At 40.8% G+C, this 14,053-nt stretch overlaps 2 non-coding genes across 2 annotated transcripts; one reads left to right on the forward strand and one right to left on the reverse strand.

Annotated features, from left to right (window-relative positions):
* The first annotated feature begins 964 nt into the window (after nucleotides 1-964).
* LOC112788521 (small nucleolar RNA R71) lies at nucleotides 965-1,068 on the forward strand. Its single transcript, XR_003195880.1, has one exon. It is a non-coding gene; the product is annotated as a small nucleolar RNA R71 (small nucleolar RNA).
* Nucleotides 1,069-9,377: 8,309 nt separating this feature from the next.
* LOC112787289 (small nucleolar RNA R71) lies at nucleotides 9,378-9,481 on the reverse strand. Its single transcript, XR_003194709.1, has one exon. It is a non-coding gene; the product is annotated as a small nucleolar RNA R71 (small nucleolar RNA).
* Between the last annotated feature and the right edge of the window lie 4,572 nt (nucleotides 9,482-14,053).

Consider the following 14,053-nt stretch of genomic DNA (forward strand, 5'->3'; position numbering starts at 1 on the left):
ACTTTCCTGCTTAGCTTCCTCTACACCTTCCTTCAAGATTTCTGGCTCCTGTTCTGAGGATCTGATTCCTTCTTCTTCTGAGACTTCTTTCAATATGGTGATGGCTTTGCATTCTTCCCATCTCACTCTCTTTTGTTCCCCTTTAGGATTCTTTTCTGTGTCACTAGGGAACACTGCAGTTGATTTGGGGGCCTGTTGAGATAGCTCTCCTACTTGAGACTCCATCCTCTTGAGTTTTTCACCATGGTTTCTTAAGGTAGCTCTCACATCATCCCTGAAGCTTTTCAATTCGGTTATGTCTTGACTCATGGTTGCCATCATTCCTTCTATCCGGTTTAATTGATCTTGAAATTGTTGGTTCGGATTAGGTTGGGTAGGTTGATTATTTTGGCCATGATATGGTGGTTGAGAGTAAGTGTTTTGTGTGGCTTGGTATGATCTTTGGTTGGAGTTTTGGTATGTGGAATTGTTATGTTGGTTGTGGTTGTAAGGTTTGTGGTTTTGTGGTTGGGTTTGTTGGTTCCCCCACCCAAAGTTTGGGTGATTTTTCCATCCTGGGTTGTAAGTGTTGGAATGTGGATCATATGATTGCCTTTGTTGGTTTCCCACATAGTTGGCCTCTTCCCAATCACCTCCTTCAATGCTTACTTCCTCTTGATCTTGTGTGTGTATTGCAGCCACTTGCTTTGTTTCTAATTGCCTGGTAAGCTCTGCTAGTTGCTTGGCAAACACCTTGTTTTGGGCTAGAATTGTATCAACATGGTTCAGCTCCATGACTCCCTTAGTGTTGTGCCTCTCTGATGCATAGTAGTACTCATTCTCAGCCACTGTCTCAATCACTTCAATGGCTTCTTCCACAGTCTTTTTCCTGTTCAATGAACCTCCTGATGAATGGTCTACAGCCTTCCTTGATTCATAAGAGAGTCCATCATAGAAAATATGCAATTGCACCCAATCATGGAACATGTCTGGTGGGCATTTCCTTGTCAAATCCTTGAATCTCTCCCATGCCTCGTAGAAAGTTTCACCATCTTGTTGTCTAAAAGTCTGAACCTCAGATCGAAGCCTATTGACCTTTTGTGGGGGGTAGAAACGTGCCAGAAACTTGCTTTCCACCTCATCCCATGTTGTTAGACTCCCCCTTGGGAATGATTCCAGCCACTTAGCTGCTTTGTCCCTAAGTGAAAATGGGAACAAAAGCAGTTTATAGGCATCTTCCTGGACTCCATTGGACTTCACAGTGTCACAAATTCTCAGGAATTTTGTGAGATGTTGGTTGGGATCTTCATTAGCACTCCCACCAAATGAACAATGATTCTCCACAAGTGATATTAGCTGTGGTTTGAGTTCAAAATTGTTGGCCTGAATGGGTGGTTTCTGAATGCTGCTACCACAATTCCCAGAGGTTGGGTTTATGTATGAACTAAGAACCCTCCTCTCAGGAATGGCATTGTTTCCATCAGCTCTCTCATGGTTGTGAACTTCTCTATCCATGTTGAGATCTAAAGCTTCCTCAAAATTGTCCTCAGATTCTCCTTCAGATTCCTCTTCTCCCAGTACTCTCTTCCCTCTTGCTTCCCTTCTCAGTCTATGAAGGGTCCTCTCTGGTTCGGTATATGGAGGAGTTGATGTCTCTCCTCTCCTACCTGTCATACAAGAACACAGCACAGGCAACAAACAAGTGAAATACTCTTGGTTAATGGAAGAGTATGGTTAGAGCAATTGAGGAATTAATTCAAACAGTTAGTGAGTCAGTGAGTTAGTTGCTTGAATTTAAAGGCATAAAGAAAGAAAGCATGTAACAGAGTGCAGAAAGGGGGTTTAGTGAGTCATAGCTCTGAATTCAATTACAAAGATATGAAAACTAGCCAAATGAAAAGGTAAAAGTTCAAAAGTCCTTCCTAACTTCAATTCTATCCTATTTATACACTTTCTATATTGAGCTTCTGTCGTGTTTCTTGGGCTTTGAGGCCTCTCCCTGCTTTCCTTTTGCCTTGGGTTTATGATCCATAATCTTGATGAGGCTGCTGATCCAAATTCTGTAACATTCATTGAGCCAACTTAGTGATAATCAAATAATGACACATGACTCAATAAATTGAAATTTCAGACTCATCAATCCTTCAGGCCCAATCCCATAAACCATGATATTCAATTGGGTTTCATACCAGAGTAAGTTTAAGTTAATGTTTGTGTTCAAATACTAACTTAAACCACAATATTTTTGGCCCAGAAACCTTTTCCAAGAGTGGCGTTTAAGTTGCAGTTTAAGCTTAAACTGCAGCTTAAACGTCAGACACTTCCAGTGATGCCTTTTGTGGGAGCACGTTTAAGCTTCAGCTTAAGGTTAAACTGAAGCTTAAACGTGGAAATGGAAGAAGGCAGCCCTGGAGGGTAACTTAGTCGAACACGTTTAAGCTTCAGTTTAAGGTTAAACTGAAGCTTAAACGTGGAGATAGAAAGGGCAGCCCTGGAGGTCGAACACGTTTAAGCTCCAGTTTAAGGTTAAACTGGAGCTTAAACGTGGAAATGGAAGAAGGCATCCTGGAGGTCAAACACGTTTAAGCTCCAGTTTAAGGTTAAACTGGAGCTTAAACGTGGAAGCTGAGAAAGGTAGCCCTGGAGGTTGAACACGTTTAAGCTCCAGTTTAAGGTTAAACTGGAGCTTAAACGTGGAAGCATAGAAAGGTAGCCCTGGAGGTGTCGAACACGTTTAAGCTCCAGTTTAAGGTTAAACTGGAGCTTAAACGTGGAAATGGAGAAAGCAACCCTGGAGGAGAAACTTGGTCGAACACGTTTAAGCTCCAGTTTAAGGTCAAACTGGAGCTTAAACGTGGAAATGGCTCCCTGGTGCTTTTCCCCTTTCTGGCGTTTAACCTCCAGTTTAAGGTTAAACTGGAGGTTAAACGTGGAACTGCCCCCCTTGGTGTCCTTCTCACTTCTGGCGTTTAACCTCCAGTTTAAGGTTAAACGTGGAAGTGCTTCCTGATTGGAATTCTAATTCTGGCGTTTAACCTCCAGTTTAAGGTTAAACTGGAGGTTAAACTTCAATTCCAGCATTTCTTAGCCTTCATGATTCTGGCGTTTAAGCTCCAGTTTAGGCTTAAACTGGAACTTAAACTCCACATGTGATATTCAAGCTTCCTTTATTGACTTTGTTGCTTCCTTGCCTAGCCTCTTCTTCCCTGAAATCATCCAAACAATTGCATCAAAGTCTTGCAAAATTTCATGAGAAATCTTCCATTCATAGCATTCAAGTAATATAACTAAAAACTCATGAAATTTGCATCAAATCATACTGTTTGGATGGTTCATTGCTTTGTTCTTATTTTAACCATTCTTGGTTACTTTAAGCTCAAGAAAATGCATAAAACAACTAAAACTAACAGAAAAATGCTAGTGAAACTAGCCTAAGATACCTTGGCATCACAACACCAAACTTAATACTTGCTTGTCCCTAAGCAAGTCCTGAGTTATTTGAGAAGAAAGTATGAAACAGGAAGCAATTACATTGGCTATATTAGCAAGCATTTGAAGTTCATCAGAAGGGTTTTATGCAGAAAGTTGCAGCATCACTTTTTTATTCTTATCAGGTAAGATTATCACTTTTTCATTGCATCCATCAAACACTGCTATGGCCTCTTGTTATTCTTATGTCCTTGGCACTTTTCTCTTCTTTGTTTTTCTTTTTTTTTCTTAGAGCTCCTTTGCTCCTTGTTTGCTTAGTGTCATGTGTTGCACAAGCCTTTGGCATTTTCTTTTTCTTATCAGTGCACTACACATATCCACTTTAGGCATTTTAGTTCACATTTCTTCTTGAGACATTGGTGCCCAGCACCTCTTTGTGTGACTAAATGTTTTGTATTTAGGTTGCTCTTGATAATGGACTTTTGGTTGATAATCCTGGGTTAGTTAACCCAAGTTACCGAGTGTTGAAACACTCCTCAGAACCTATTCATCCAAGCATATCCTTAATACATAAACACCACAGGCATTTGTCTCAGAAGTTCAAACCATTGGTGCCCAGCTTATTTTCTCAATTTTTTTGCTTTTTGGTTGCCCTTTTTCAGTGGCTTTTTCTTCTTCTTTTTCTTTCTTTTTTTATGGCCAAAGACATTTATTCATCAAGATCCATAGACAGTTTTCAATTTCTACACAAAAAATATGATAATTCTACACTCTATTTCCAGTGATCTGACTTAAACAATCAAGCATGCATACCACCACTTAATTCTACTTGATTTGTCACTAATTGAGCCAAGTCACTTTTGTTCAACTTTTCTTTTATTTTTGGAAACAGAACAAGCATGGCAAGCACTTGTTTAAGAAGGTGAAGTTATATCCAAACATCTAGGCATTCACTTTATTCAAAGCAATAAACAGACACTCATACTAAAAAACTTCACATTCCAGAAAGATTCAACATTTACAGTTTAAACCAGAACAAGCATGCTTTTGTTTTGCCCTTTTTAAAGAATTATCAAGGAACAATACCACCTTGTGAAATTCCTTGTTTTCTCTTTGTTGCCAGGAAACACTTTGATTTCTCCTTCTTCTCCTAATTGTTGCTTCATGCTTTAAAATCCTTGTTTCCTTTCCTGCAAAGAGTGATGAAGTTGCTTGCTTCTCAAGCACTTGAGTGGTTAGCTCAACTATGTGTGGGTAAGTATCTGAGTCTTAAGTTGGTGTGTGAACACCAAACTTAGTCTCCCACTTACTTCTCTGTTCTTTGAATCCTTGAGTTCTCTTTGGAATGAAGTTGCTGCTAAGGGTTTTAAGCATTTCTGTGACTGCTTAGAATGGTTGTTCCTTTCATACAATTCAAAGGTTGTTGTGTTCAGTTGATCTTTATGGTGGAACACCAAACTTAGAGTCACACATTCCCCTTTGAATTATTGATCCACGAATTCATTGTTTGGTGTGAAACACCAAACTTAATTCTTTGCAATGCACAGAAACTACTTCACCCTTTTTATTGAAACAAATAAAAGAAACAGCAAAAGGGTATTACCTCAGGTTGGGTTGCCTCCCAACAAGCGCTTCTTTAACGTCATTAGCTTGACGGTCAGCTTCCTCAGTTGAGGTGATATTTAACTTTGTCCTTCTCCTCCACATCTCCCAAGTAATGTTTGAGTCTTTGACCGTTCACAATGAAGGTTCGTTGTGACTTTTCTTCCATGATTTCTACTTGTCCATATTTGGAGACCTTGGTGACAAGGAATGGTCCAGACCACCTTGATTTTAGCTTCCCTGGAAATAGCTTTAGCCTAGAATTGTAGAGCAATACTTTTTGTCCTTCTTCAAAATTCCTTGGGGCTATGTTGCTGTCATGCTTCTTCTTTGCTCTTTCTTTGTAAATTTTGGCATTCTCATAAGCTTCCGCTCTGAATTCTTCCAACTCTTGAATTTGCAACATCCTTCTTTCTCCAGCAGCTTTGTTGTCCAAGTTCAAAAGTTTCAAGGCCCAGTATGCCTTGTGCTCCAACTCCAGTGGCAAATGGCAAGCCTTTCCATATACTAGTTGGTAAGGAGACATTCCAATTGGTGTTTTGAAAGCTGTCCTATATGCCCAAAGAGCATCATCTAGCTTAATCGACCAGTCCTTCCTTGAAGTTCCCACAGTCTTTTCCAGGATCCTTTTGAGTTCTCTGTTAGATATTTCGGCTTGCCCACTTGTCTGTGGATGGTATGGTGTGGCTACTGTGTTTGACTCCATATTTTAGAAGCAATGCCTCTAATGGTTTGTTGCAGAAGTGGCTTCCTCCATCACTGATGATTGCTCTTGGAACCCCAAACGGCAAAAAATGTATTTTCTGAGGAAGTTCATGACTACCTTATTATCATTGGTTGGAGTTGCTATTGCTTCAACCCATTTGGAGACATAGTCTACTGCCACAAGAATGTAATTATTTGAGTATGAGGAGGGAAAGGGTCCCTGAAATCTATCCCCCATACATCAAACAATTCAAGTTCCAGAATGAATTGTTGTGGCATTTCATTTCTTCTTGGCAGGTTCCCCGCTTTCTGGCATTCATGGCAGTGCTTCACTAATTTTTTTGCATCTTTGAAGATAGTGGGCCAATAAAAACCACACTGCAACACCTTAGCTGCTGTTCTTTCTCCTGCAAAATGTCCTCCATAAGTGGAGCCATGGCAGTCCCATAAGACTTCCCTTCCTTCTTCCTCGGATATGCATCTTCTGAGTATGCCATCGGAACATTTTTTGAACAAGTATGGTTTGTCCCAGATGAAGTATTTGGCATCATTTACCAATTTCTTCCTTTGATGTTTGTTAAATTCCAACGGTAAACTCCCAATGGCCTTGAAGTTTGCTATGTCTGCAAACCAGGGTGCTTTGTGAATTACCATGAGTTGTTCATCAGGGAAGCACTCATTTATATGTGTGCTTTGTGCCTTCCTTCTTCACATGGTATCCTTGATAAATGGTCTGCCACCTTGTTTTCTACACCCTTCTTGTCTTTGATTTCAATGTCAAATTCCTGCAACAAAAGAACCCATCTAATAAGTCTTGGTTTGGATTCTTGTTTAGCAAGTAAGTACTTTAAAGCTGAATGATCAGTGAAGACAATGACTTTAGATCCAATGAGATAGGATCTAAATTTGTCAAATGCAAAGACTATTGCCAAGAGTTCTTTTTCAGTGGTTGTGTAATTCCTTTGGTTATCATTCAAGACTTTACTGGCATAATAAATCACATGTACCAAATTGTCTTTCCTTTGTCCTAACACTGCCCCAATAGCAAGGTCTGATGCATCACACATCAGTTCAAAAGGTAAGTTCCAATCAGGTGGGGCAATGATAGGTGCAGAGGAAAGTTTTTGCTTCAAAAGTTCATAGGCTAGCATGCAATTTTTATCAAATACAAAGGGTGTATCAGAGACAAGCAAGTTACTCAAAGGTTTGGCTATTTTAGAAAAGTCTCTAATAAACCTTCTGTAAAAACCAGCGTGTCCCAAAAAACTCCTAACTGCCTTGACATTACTTGGTGGAGGTAGTTTTTCAATGAGTTCCACCTTAGCTCTGTCCACCTCAATGCCTCTATTAGAGATTTTGTGGCCAAGGACTATTCCTTCTGTGACCATGAAATGACATTTTTCCCAGTTTAATACTAGGTTAGTCTCTTGGCACCTCTTAAGCACCAAGGCAAGGTGGTGTAGGCAGCTAGGAAAAGAATCTCCAAACACAGAAAAATTGTCCATGAAGACCTCAATAAATTTTTCAATCATGTCCGAAAAGATGGACAGCATGCATCTTTGGAAAGTGGCAGGTGCATTGCACAATCCAAAGGGCATGCGTCTATAAGCAAAAACTCCATATGGACAAACAAATGATGTTTTCTCTTGAACTCTAGGATCAACTACTATTTGATTGTAGCCTGAATATCCATCCAAAAAGCAATAGTAAGCATGTCCGGCAAGCCTTTCAAGCATCTGATCCATGAATGGGAGTGGGAAATGATCTTTTCTGGTGGCTTCATTGAGCTTCCTGTAGTCTATGCACATCCTCCACCCAGTGACAGTTCTTGTGGGTATGAGTTCGTTCCTCTCATTTGGCACCACAGTTATGCCACCTTTCTTGGGAACTACATGGATGGGACTAACCCATGGGCTATCAGAAATGGGGTAGATTACCCTGCCTGCCATAACTTCATGACCTCCTTTTGTACCACTTCTTTCATGACGGGATTCAATCTTCTCTGAGCTTGGATGGAGGGTCTAGCATCCTCTTCTAACAAGATTTTATGCATGCATATGGATGAACTTATCCCCTTCAAATCAGCTAGGGTCCATCCAATGGCATCTTGATGAGTTTGTAGCACCTTGATCAATTCTTCTTCCTGTTCTTGACTCAGGGCAGAGCTAATGATAACAGGATGACTCTCATCACTACCCAAGTATGCATACTTGAGATTAGGGGGCAATGCTTTGAGCTCAGGTTTTGGTGCTTCCTTCTCTTCTTTCACTATCTCTGGCATGTTTGGCATGGTTGTTTCAGCAGCCTTGATGTCACTAACTTCTATGTCCTTGGTGAACTCCTCCTCTGCCACTTCCTTTGTTGTTTCCTCAAAGGTTTCTTGTACTGCAATGTCCACTACATCCACCCTCATGCATTCCCTTAGTGATTCTGATGGATAGCTCATTGCCTTGAATACGTTAAACACCAATTTCTCATCATGTAGTCTAAGAGTGAGTTCACCCTTTTGTACATCTATGATGGCTCCAGCAGTAGCTAGGAAGGGTCTTCCCAGAATTATTGAAGCTTTGGCTTCTTCCTCCATATCTAACACCACAAAATCAGCAGGAAATATAAAATCTCCCACTTTCACCAACAAATCTTCAACTATCCCATGAGGGAATTTAAAAGTTCGATCTGCCAATTGGAGGGCCATTCTTGTTGGTTTGGCTTCCTCAATCTTCATTCTTCTCATCATTGTTAGAGACATCAAATTGATGCTGGCCCCTAAGTCACACAAGGCCTTCTCCACCATGACTTCTCCTATGATGCCGGGGATTGGTTTTCGATTGACAATTCTCCAATTGGAAGTTAACTAGATTGAGCATTTTTTTTTGTTTTGATTAATTCAGTACAAGTTACTTGTTGAATTTTAATTTCTGCACTCTGTTACATGCTTTCTTTCTTTATGCCTTTAAATTCAAGCAACTAACTCACTGACTCACTAACTGTTTGAATTAATTCCTCAATTGCTCTAACCATACTCTTCATTAACCAAGAGTATTTCACTTGTTTGTTGCCTGTGCTGTGTTCTTGTATGACAGGTAGGAGAGGAGAGACATCAACTCCTCCATATACCGAACCAGAGAGGACCCTTCATAGACTTAGAAGGGAAGCAAGAGGGAAGAGAGTACTGGGAGAAGAAGAATCTGAAGGAGAATCTGAGGACAATTTTGAGGAAGCTCTAGATCTCAACATGGATAGAGAAGTTCACAACCATGAAAGAGCTGATGGAAACAATGCCATTCCTGAGAGGAGGGTTCTTAGTTCATACATAAACCCAACCTCTGGGAATTGTGGTAGCAGCATTCAGAAACCACCCATTCAGGCCAACAATTTTGAACTCAAACCACAGCTAATATCACTTGTGGAGAATCATTGTTCATTTGGTGGGGAGTGCTAATGAAGATCCCAACCAACATCTCACAAAATTCCTGAGAATTTGTGACACTGTGAAGTCCAATGGAGTCCAGGAAGATGCCTATAAACTGCTTTTGTTCCCATTTTCACTTAGGGACAAAGCAGCTAAGTGGCTGGAATCATTCCCAAGGGGGAGTCTAACAACATGGGATGAGGTGGAAAGCAAGTTTCTGGCACGTTTCTACCCCCCACAAAAGGTCAATAGGCTTCGATCTGAGGTTCAGACTTTTAGACAACAAGATGGTGAAACTCTCTACGAGGCATGGGAGAGATTCAAGGATTTGACAAGGAAATGCCCACCAGACATGTTCCATGATTGGGTGCAATTGCATATTTTCTATGATGGACTCTCTTATGAATCAAGGAAGGCTGTAGACCATTCATCAGGAGGTTCATTGAACAGGAAAAAGACTGTGGAAGAAGCCATTGAAGTGATTGAGACAGTGGCTGAGAATGAGTACTACTATGCATCAGAGAGGCACAACACTAAGGGAGTCATGGAGCTGAACCATGTTGATACAATTCTAGCCCAAAACAAGGTGTTTGCCAAGCAACTAGCAGAGCTTACCAGGCAATTAGAAACAAAGCAAGTGGCTGCAATACACACACAAGATCAAGAGGAAGTAAGCATTGAAGGAGGTGATTGGGAAGAGGCCAACTATGTGGGAAACCAACAAAGGCAATCATATGATCCACATTCCAACACTTACAACCCAGGATGGAAAAATCACCCAAACTTTGGGTGGGGGAACCAACAAACCCAACCACAAAACCACAAACCTTACAACCACAACCAACATAACAATTCCACATACCAAAACTCCAACCAAAGATCATACCAAGCCACACAAAACACTTACTCTCAACCACCATATCATGGCCAAAATAATCAACCTACCCAACCTAATCCGAACCAACAATTTCACGATCAATTAAACCGGATAGAAGGAATAATGGCAACCATGAGTCAAGACATAACCGAATTGAAAAGCTTCAGGGATGATGTGAGAGCTACCTTAAGAAACCATGGTGAAAAACTCAAGAGGATGGAGTCTCAAGTAGGAGAGCTATCTCAACAGGCCCCCAAATCAACTGCAGTGTTCCCTAGTGACACAGAAAAGAATCCTAAAGGGGAACAAAAGAGAGTGAGATGGGAAGAATGCAAAGCCATCACCATATTGAAAGAAGTCTCAGAAGAAGAAGGAATCAGATCCTCAGAACAGGAGCCAGAAATCTTGAAGGAAGGTGTAGAGGAAGCTAAGCAGGAAAGTGAAACTGAGCAAGCCAAGGAACTGCAAAAAGGCACGATGGAAACATACCAACCAAAAGCACCATTTCCTCAGAGGTTAGGAGGAGGTGAAAAAGGGAAAACCTATTCAAGGTTTTTAGAGACATTTAAGTCTCTCCATATCAATATTCCCTTTCTTGAGATTCTCCATCAAATGCCTACACACATCAAGTATTTAAAGGAATTGTTGAGCAAGAAAAGAGTTTTGAAGGGAGGACAAACGGTAACAATGAACAAAGAATGCAGTGCTCTCATCAAGAAGGACACAGTCTCTAAGAAAACAGACCCAGGAAGTTTTCATATTCCTTGCATCATAGGAGAAACAAAAATTGACAGAGGATTCTGTGATCTAGGAGCTAGCATAAATGTGATGCCTCTAACTCTTATGAAGAGGCTACAACTGAATGAGGTGAGATCCACTGATGTAATCATACAACTGGCTGACAAAACTCAGAAGCAAGCTGAAGGGGTAGTTGAGAATGTGCTGGTGAAAGTGGGAGATTATTACTTCCCCACAGACTTTGTCATTTTGGACATGGAGGAAAGCTACCTACACCCTATCATTCTGGGAAGACCATTTCTAGCCACTACTAGAGCGCTCATAGATGTAGAACAAGGAGAGCTAATTCTGAGAATACATGATGAACAGCTCATTTTCAAAGTTTTCAAACCTGCATCTGAGCCTGAACCAGAACCTGAAAAGCCTAAGGATGATAGTAGCCATCTGTGTTTGGAGGAAAGTAATCCAGCAGCTGAAACTCTAAAACAGTCTTTGGAAGGCAAACAGGAGTTGCAAGAGTTAAAGCCACAAGAATCAATGGAAACAGATCAGAAGGATCCTCCTGGCATAAGGGTCAATGAAGAAAGCTTCAAGAGAAAGGGAAGAATTGTAAAGAAATTGCCAAGAGGGTGGAGAAACAAGAAAATTCCCACTGAAGGTTTTTCTCCGGGAGATAAAGTGATATCAAGTCATTATCTGCCAATCCCACCTGACCTCAAAACCATTCCTTCCCAGCTCCCTCAAGTGTTCACAATCAGGAAAGTTCTTTCTATGGAACATTTAGAGGTCATGAAGGAATCAAGTGGGGACGTTTGCATAGTGAGAGGAGAAAACGTCAAGCACTACAATCCACCCTAACAAGGGACAACCGTCAAGCTAGTGACGTTAAAGAAGCGCTTCATGGGAGGCAACCCATGTTTTTAATATCCTTACTCTTTTTTTGTTTTGTTTTGCATCTAATAAAGCATGGTTTCTTATGCATGAACTTGAATCCTCAGGACAACTGCTGAAAGAGTGCACTAAACATTGCATATAAAATACAATTTGTCTCTAAGTTTGGTGTGCCTGAAGGCACCCCAAACTTTATTCAAAATGCATTCAATTTTTCATGCAAAGAGCACAACCAAACATTAAGTTTGGTGTTCCTCCTTGAACACGGTTCATGAAAAGCAAGAAGTTCCTCTGGATTTCGAAATTCATGACAAGTAGACCATTCGCATGTTTTTGGTTTCAATTACTTAGGGTAGTAAATTTGTTTAGAATCAAAGAGCCAAAGTGACTATGATTTATTAGAATTATGCACATTCATTAAGGACAACCAATATGGATTTCATGTCATCAGGAGACTTTACCAAACACTAAGTTTGGTGTCCAATAATAAGTGTACATACACACAAAAGTCACGGCTATAAGCTCATGAAGTCAATCATTGATTTACATGTGCAAGTACTATTCATCATTCACATGGACTGAAAAATGATAGCAAACTTGTTTGTTTGTGCAGGTACAAAAGAAAAGACAAAAATGGAGGAAAAAGACAAAGGGAGGTACGGTGCTTGGTCAAAAAGAAAAGTTCACAAGTCTTTGAAACTAACACATGGGAAAAGGAAGTTCTGCAAGAAAAGATAGCTACATGTACAACTTAATGCACCCAGAATACTTCCAAGAAAATGAAAAGCAATTCGTCCTTCTCCCTAATTCATATATTTACCATCAAGCCACCCTTCACAAACCACCCTAGCCGTCCATTTTTCACTTATGGGCACTATAAAGAACCACTTGGGGAACGAGTTCCACACCACCAATTCTCCTTCATGCACATTTTCCTTCATCATAGCATAACTATCTCTTGCCGAAAACAACCTCACCACACTTCCAACAACACTTCTTGCTTCACCTTGTCAACTTTAGCTTGTAACTTACCAAAACCAAAGAACCAATGGCAGCCTCATCTAGCCACAAAAGAAGAAAAGACAAGCAACCAATGGAGGAGAACAGGGAATTCGATGCAAGGAGATACAAATCAGTTTTCCATGAGATTCAAGCCGAATGGATGAGACCTAAAAGGGTACTAGCTGAGGTTCCCTTTGACCTTGAAAAGGATGAGTTCCCAGGTGTTTGGGAGAAGATCAAAAAGAGGAAGTGGGAGCTCCTGACTAAGCCAATCACTAAAATCAACATCAACTTGGTGAAGGAGTTCTATGCAAATGCAGTGAGGGAAGACTCAACCAAGAAACCCACATACAAAAGCTATGTGAGAGGGGTGGAAGTTGACTTCAGTCCCAAAGCAATCATGAAAACTCTTGGCCTGAAAAACATACATTTCAGCCAAGCAAGTTATGAAGAAAGGATGATAGGAGAACCTGACTATACAACTATTGCTGAAGACCTTTGTGCCATCAGAGCTGAATGGGTGAGAAAAACAAGAGGGGCTCCAAGAGTCTTGAGAAGGGGAGACCTAACACCGGAAGCTAAAGGGTGGTATGCAATAGTTAGGAGATCCATCCTACCCACTGCAAACTCTTCAGAAATAGTCCCTAAAAGAGCCATCTTGCTACATTGCATTATGGTGGGAGGGGAAATCAAAGTTCATAAACTCATTGCTGAACAGATACAAGAGTTTAGTGAGAAAAGTGACCCTGAATCCTGGCTCCACTTCCCTAGCACCATCATTAGACTATGCATCGATGCCCAAGTACCACTTGAAGATGAAAGACCTAATTGGCTATATCCGGGACTGGCCATAACTGCGTACAGAATGACTCTTGCCCCAACTGCTCCAAGACATACAAGAAGAAGAAATGAAGAAGGGCAACAAGCGGAAGCAGAGCAAGAAGCAGAACAAGAAGGACAGGAAGGGGAAGACAGAGAAGAAGAGCAAGAAGAGCAAGCAATCCCAGAAAGAAGACAACGAATTCCCAGAGACCCCATGGATATGAGCAGAATGCAGGAAATCATGGAAGGAATGTCTCAACAATACATGAGGTCTCAGGAGAGACAAGAGGACTTTCACCTAAAAATGATGGATATGCAAAGGAACTTTGAATCAAGATTCTTAGATCTGCAAAGGGAACAGAATTTACACTTACAGGAATCCTTCAGCCACATATGCCAACACCAAGATGCCAATGTCTTGGCAATCAAGGAAGCCACCACTTTACAGAATGCAAGATACTCAGTCCAAGCTGATTACAACATCAGTTCGCAAATCAAGCTTAACTACATAGGGGAACATCTAACAAGATGGACCCAGCATTCCCAGCTTTTGATGAGTATTTCAAAGGGAGGAAAGAAGGAGAAATAAACAAGGC

Source organism: Arachis hypogaea, chromosome 20, assembly GCF_003086295.3.
Source record: "Arachis hypogaea cultivar Tifrunner chromosome 20, arahy.Tifrunner.gnm2.J5K5, whole genome shotgun sequence".
In the NCBI taxonomy this organism is placed as follows: Eukaryota; Viridiplantae; Streptophyta; class Magnoliopsida; order Fabales; family Fabaceae; genus Arachis; species Arachis hypogaea.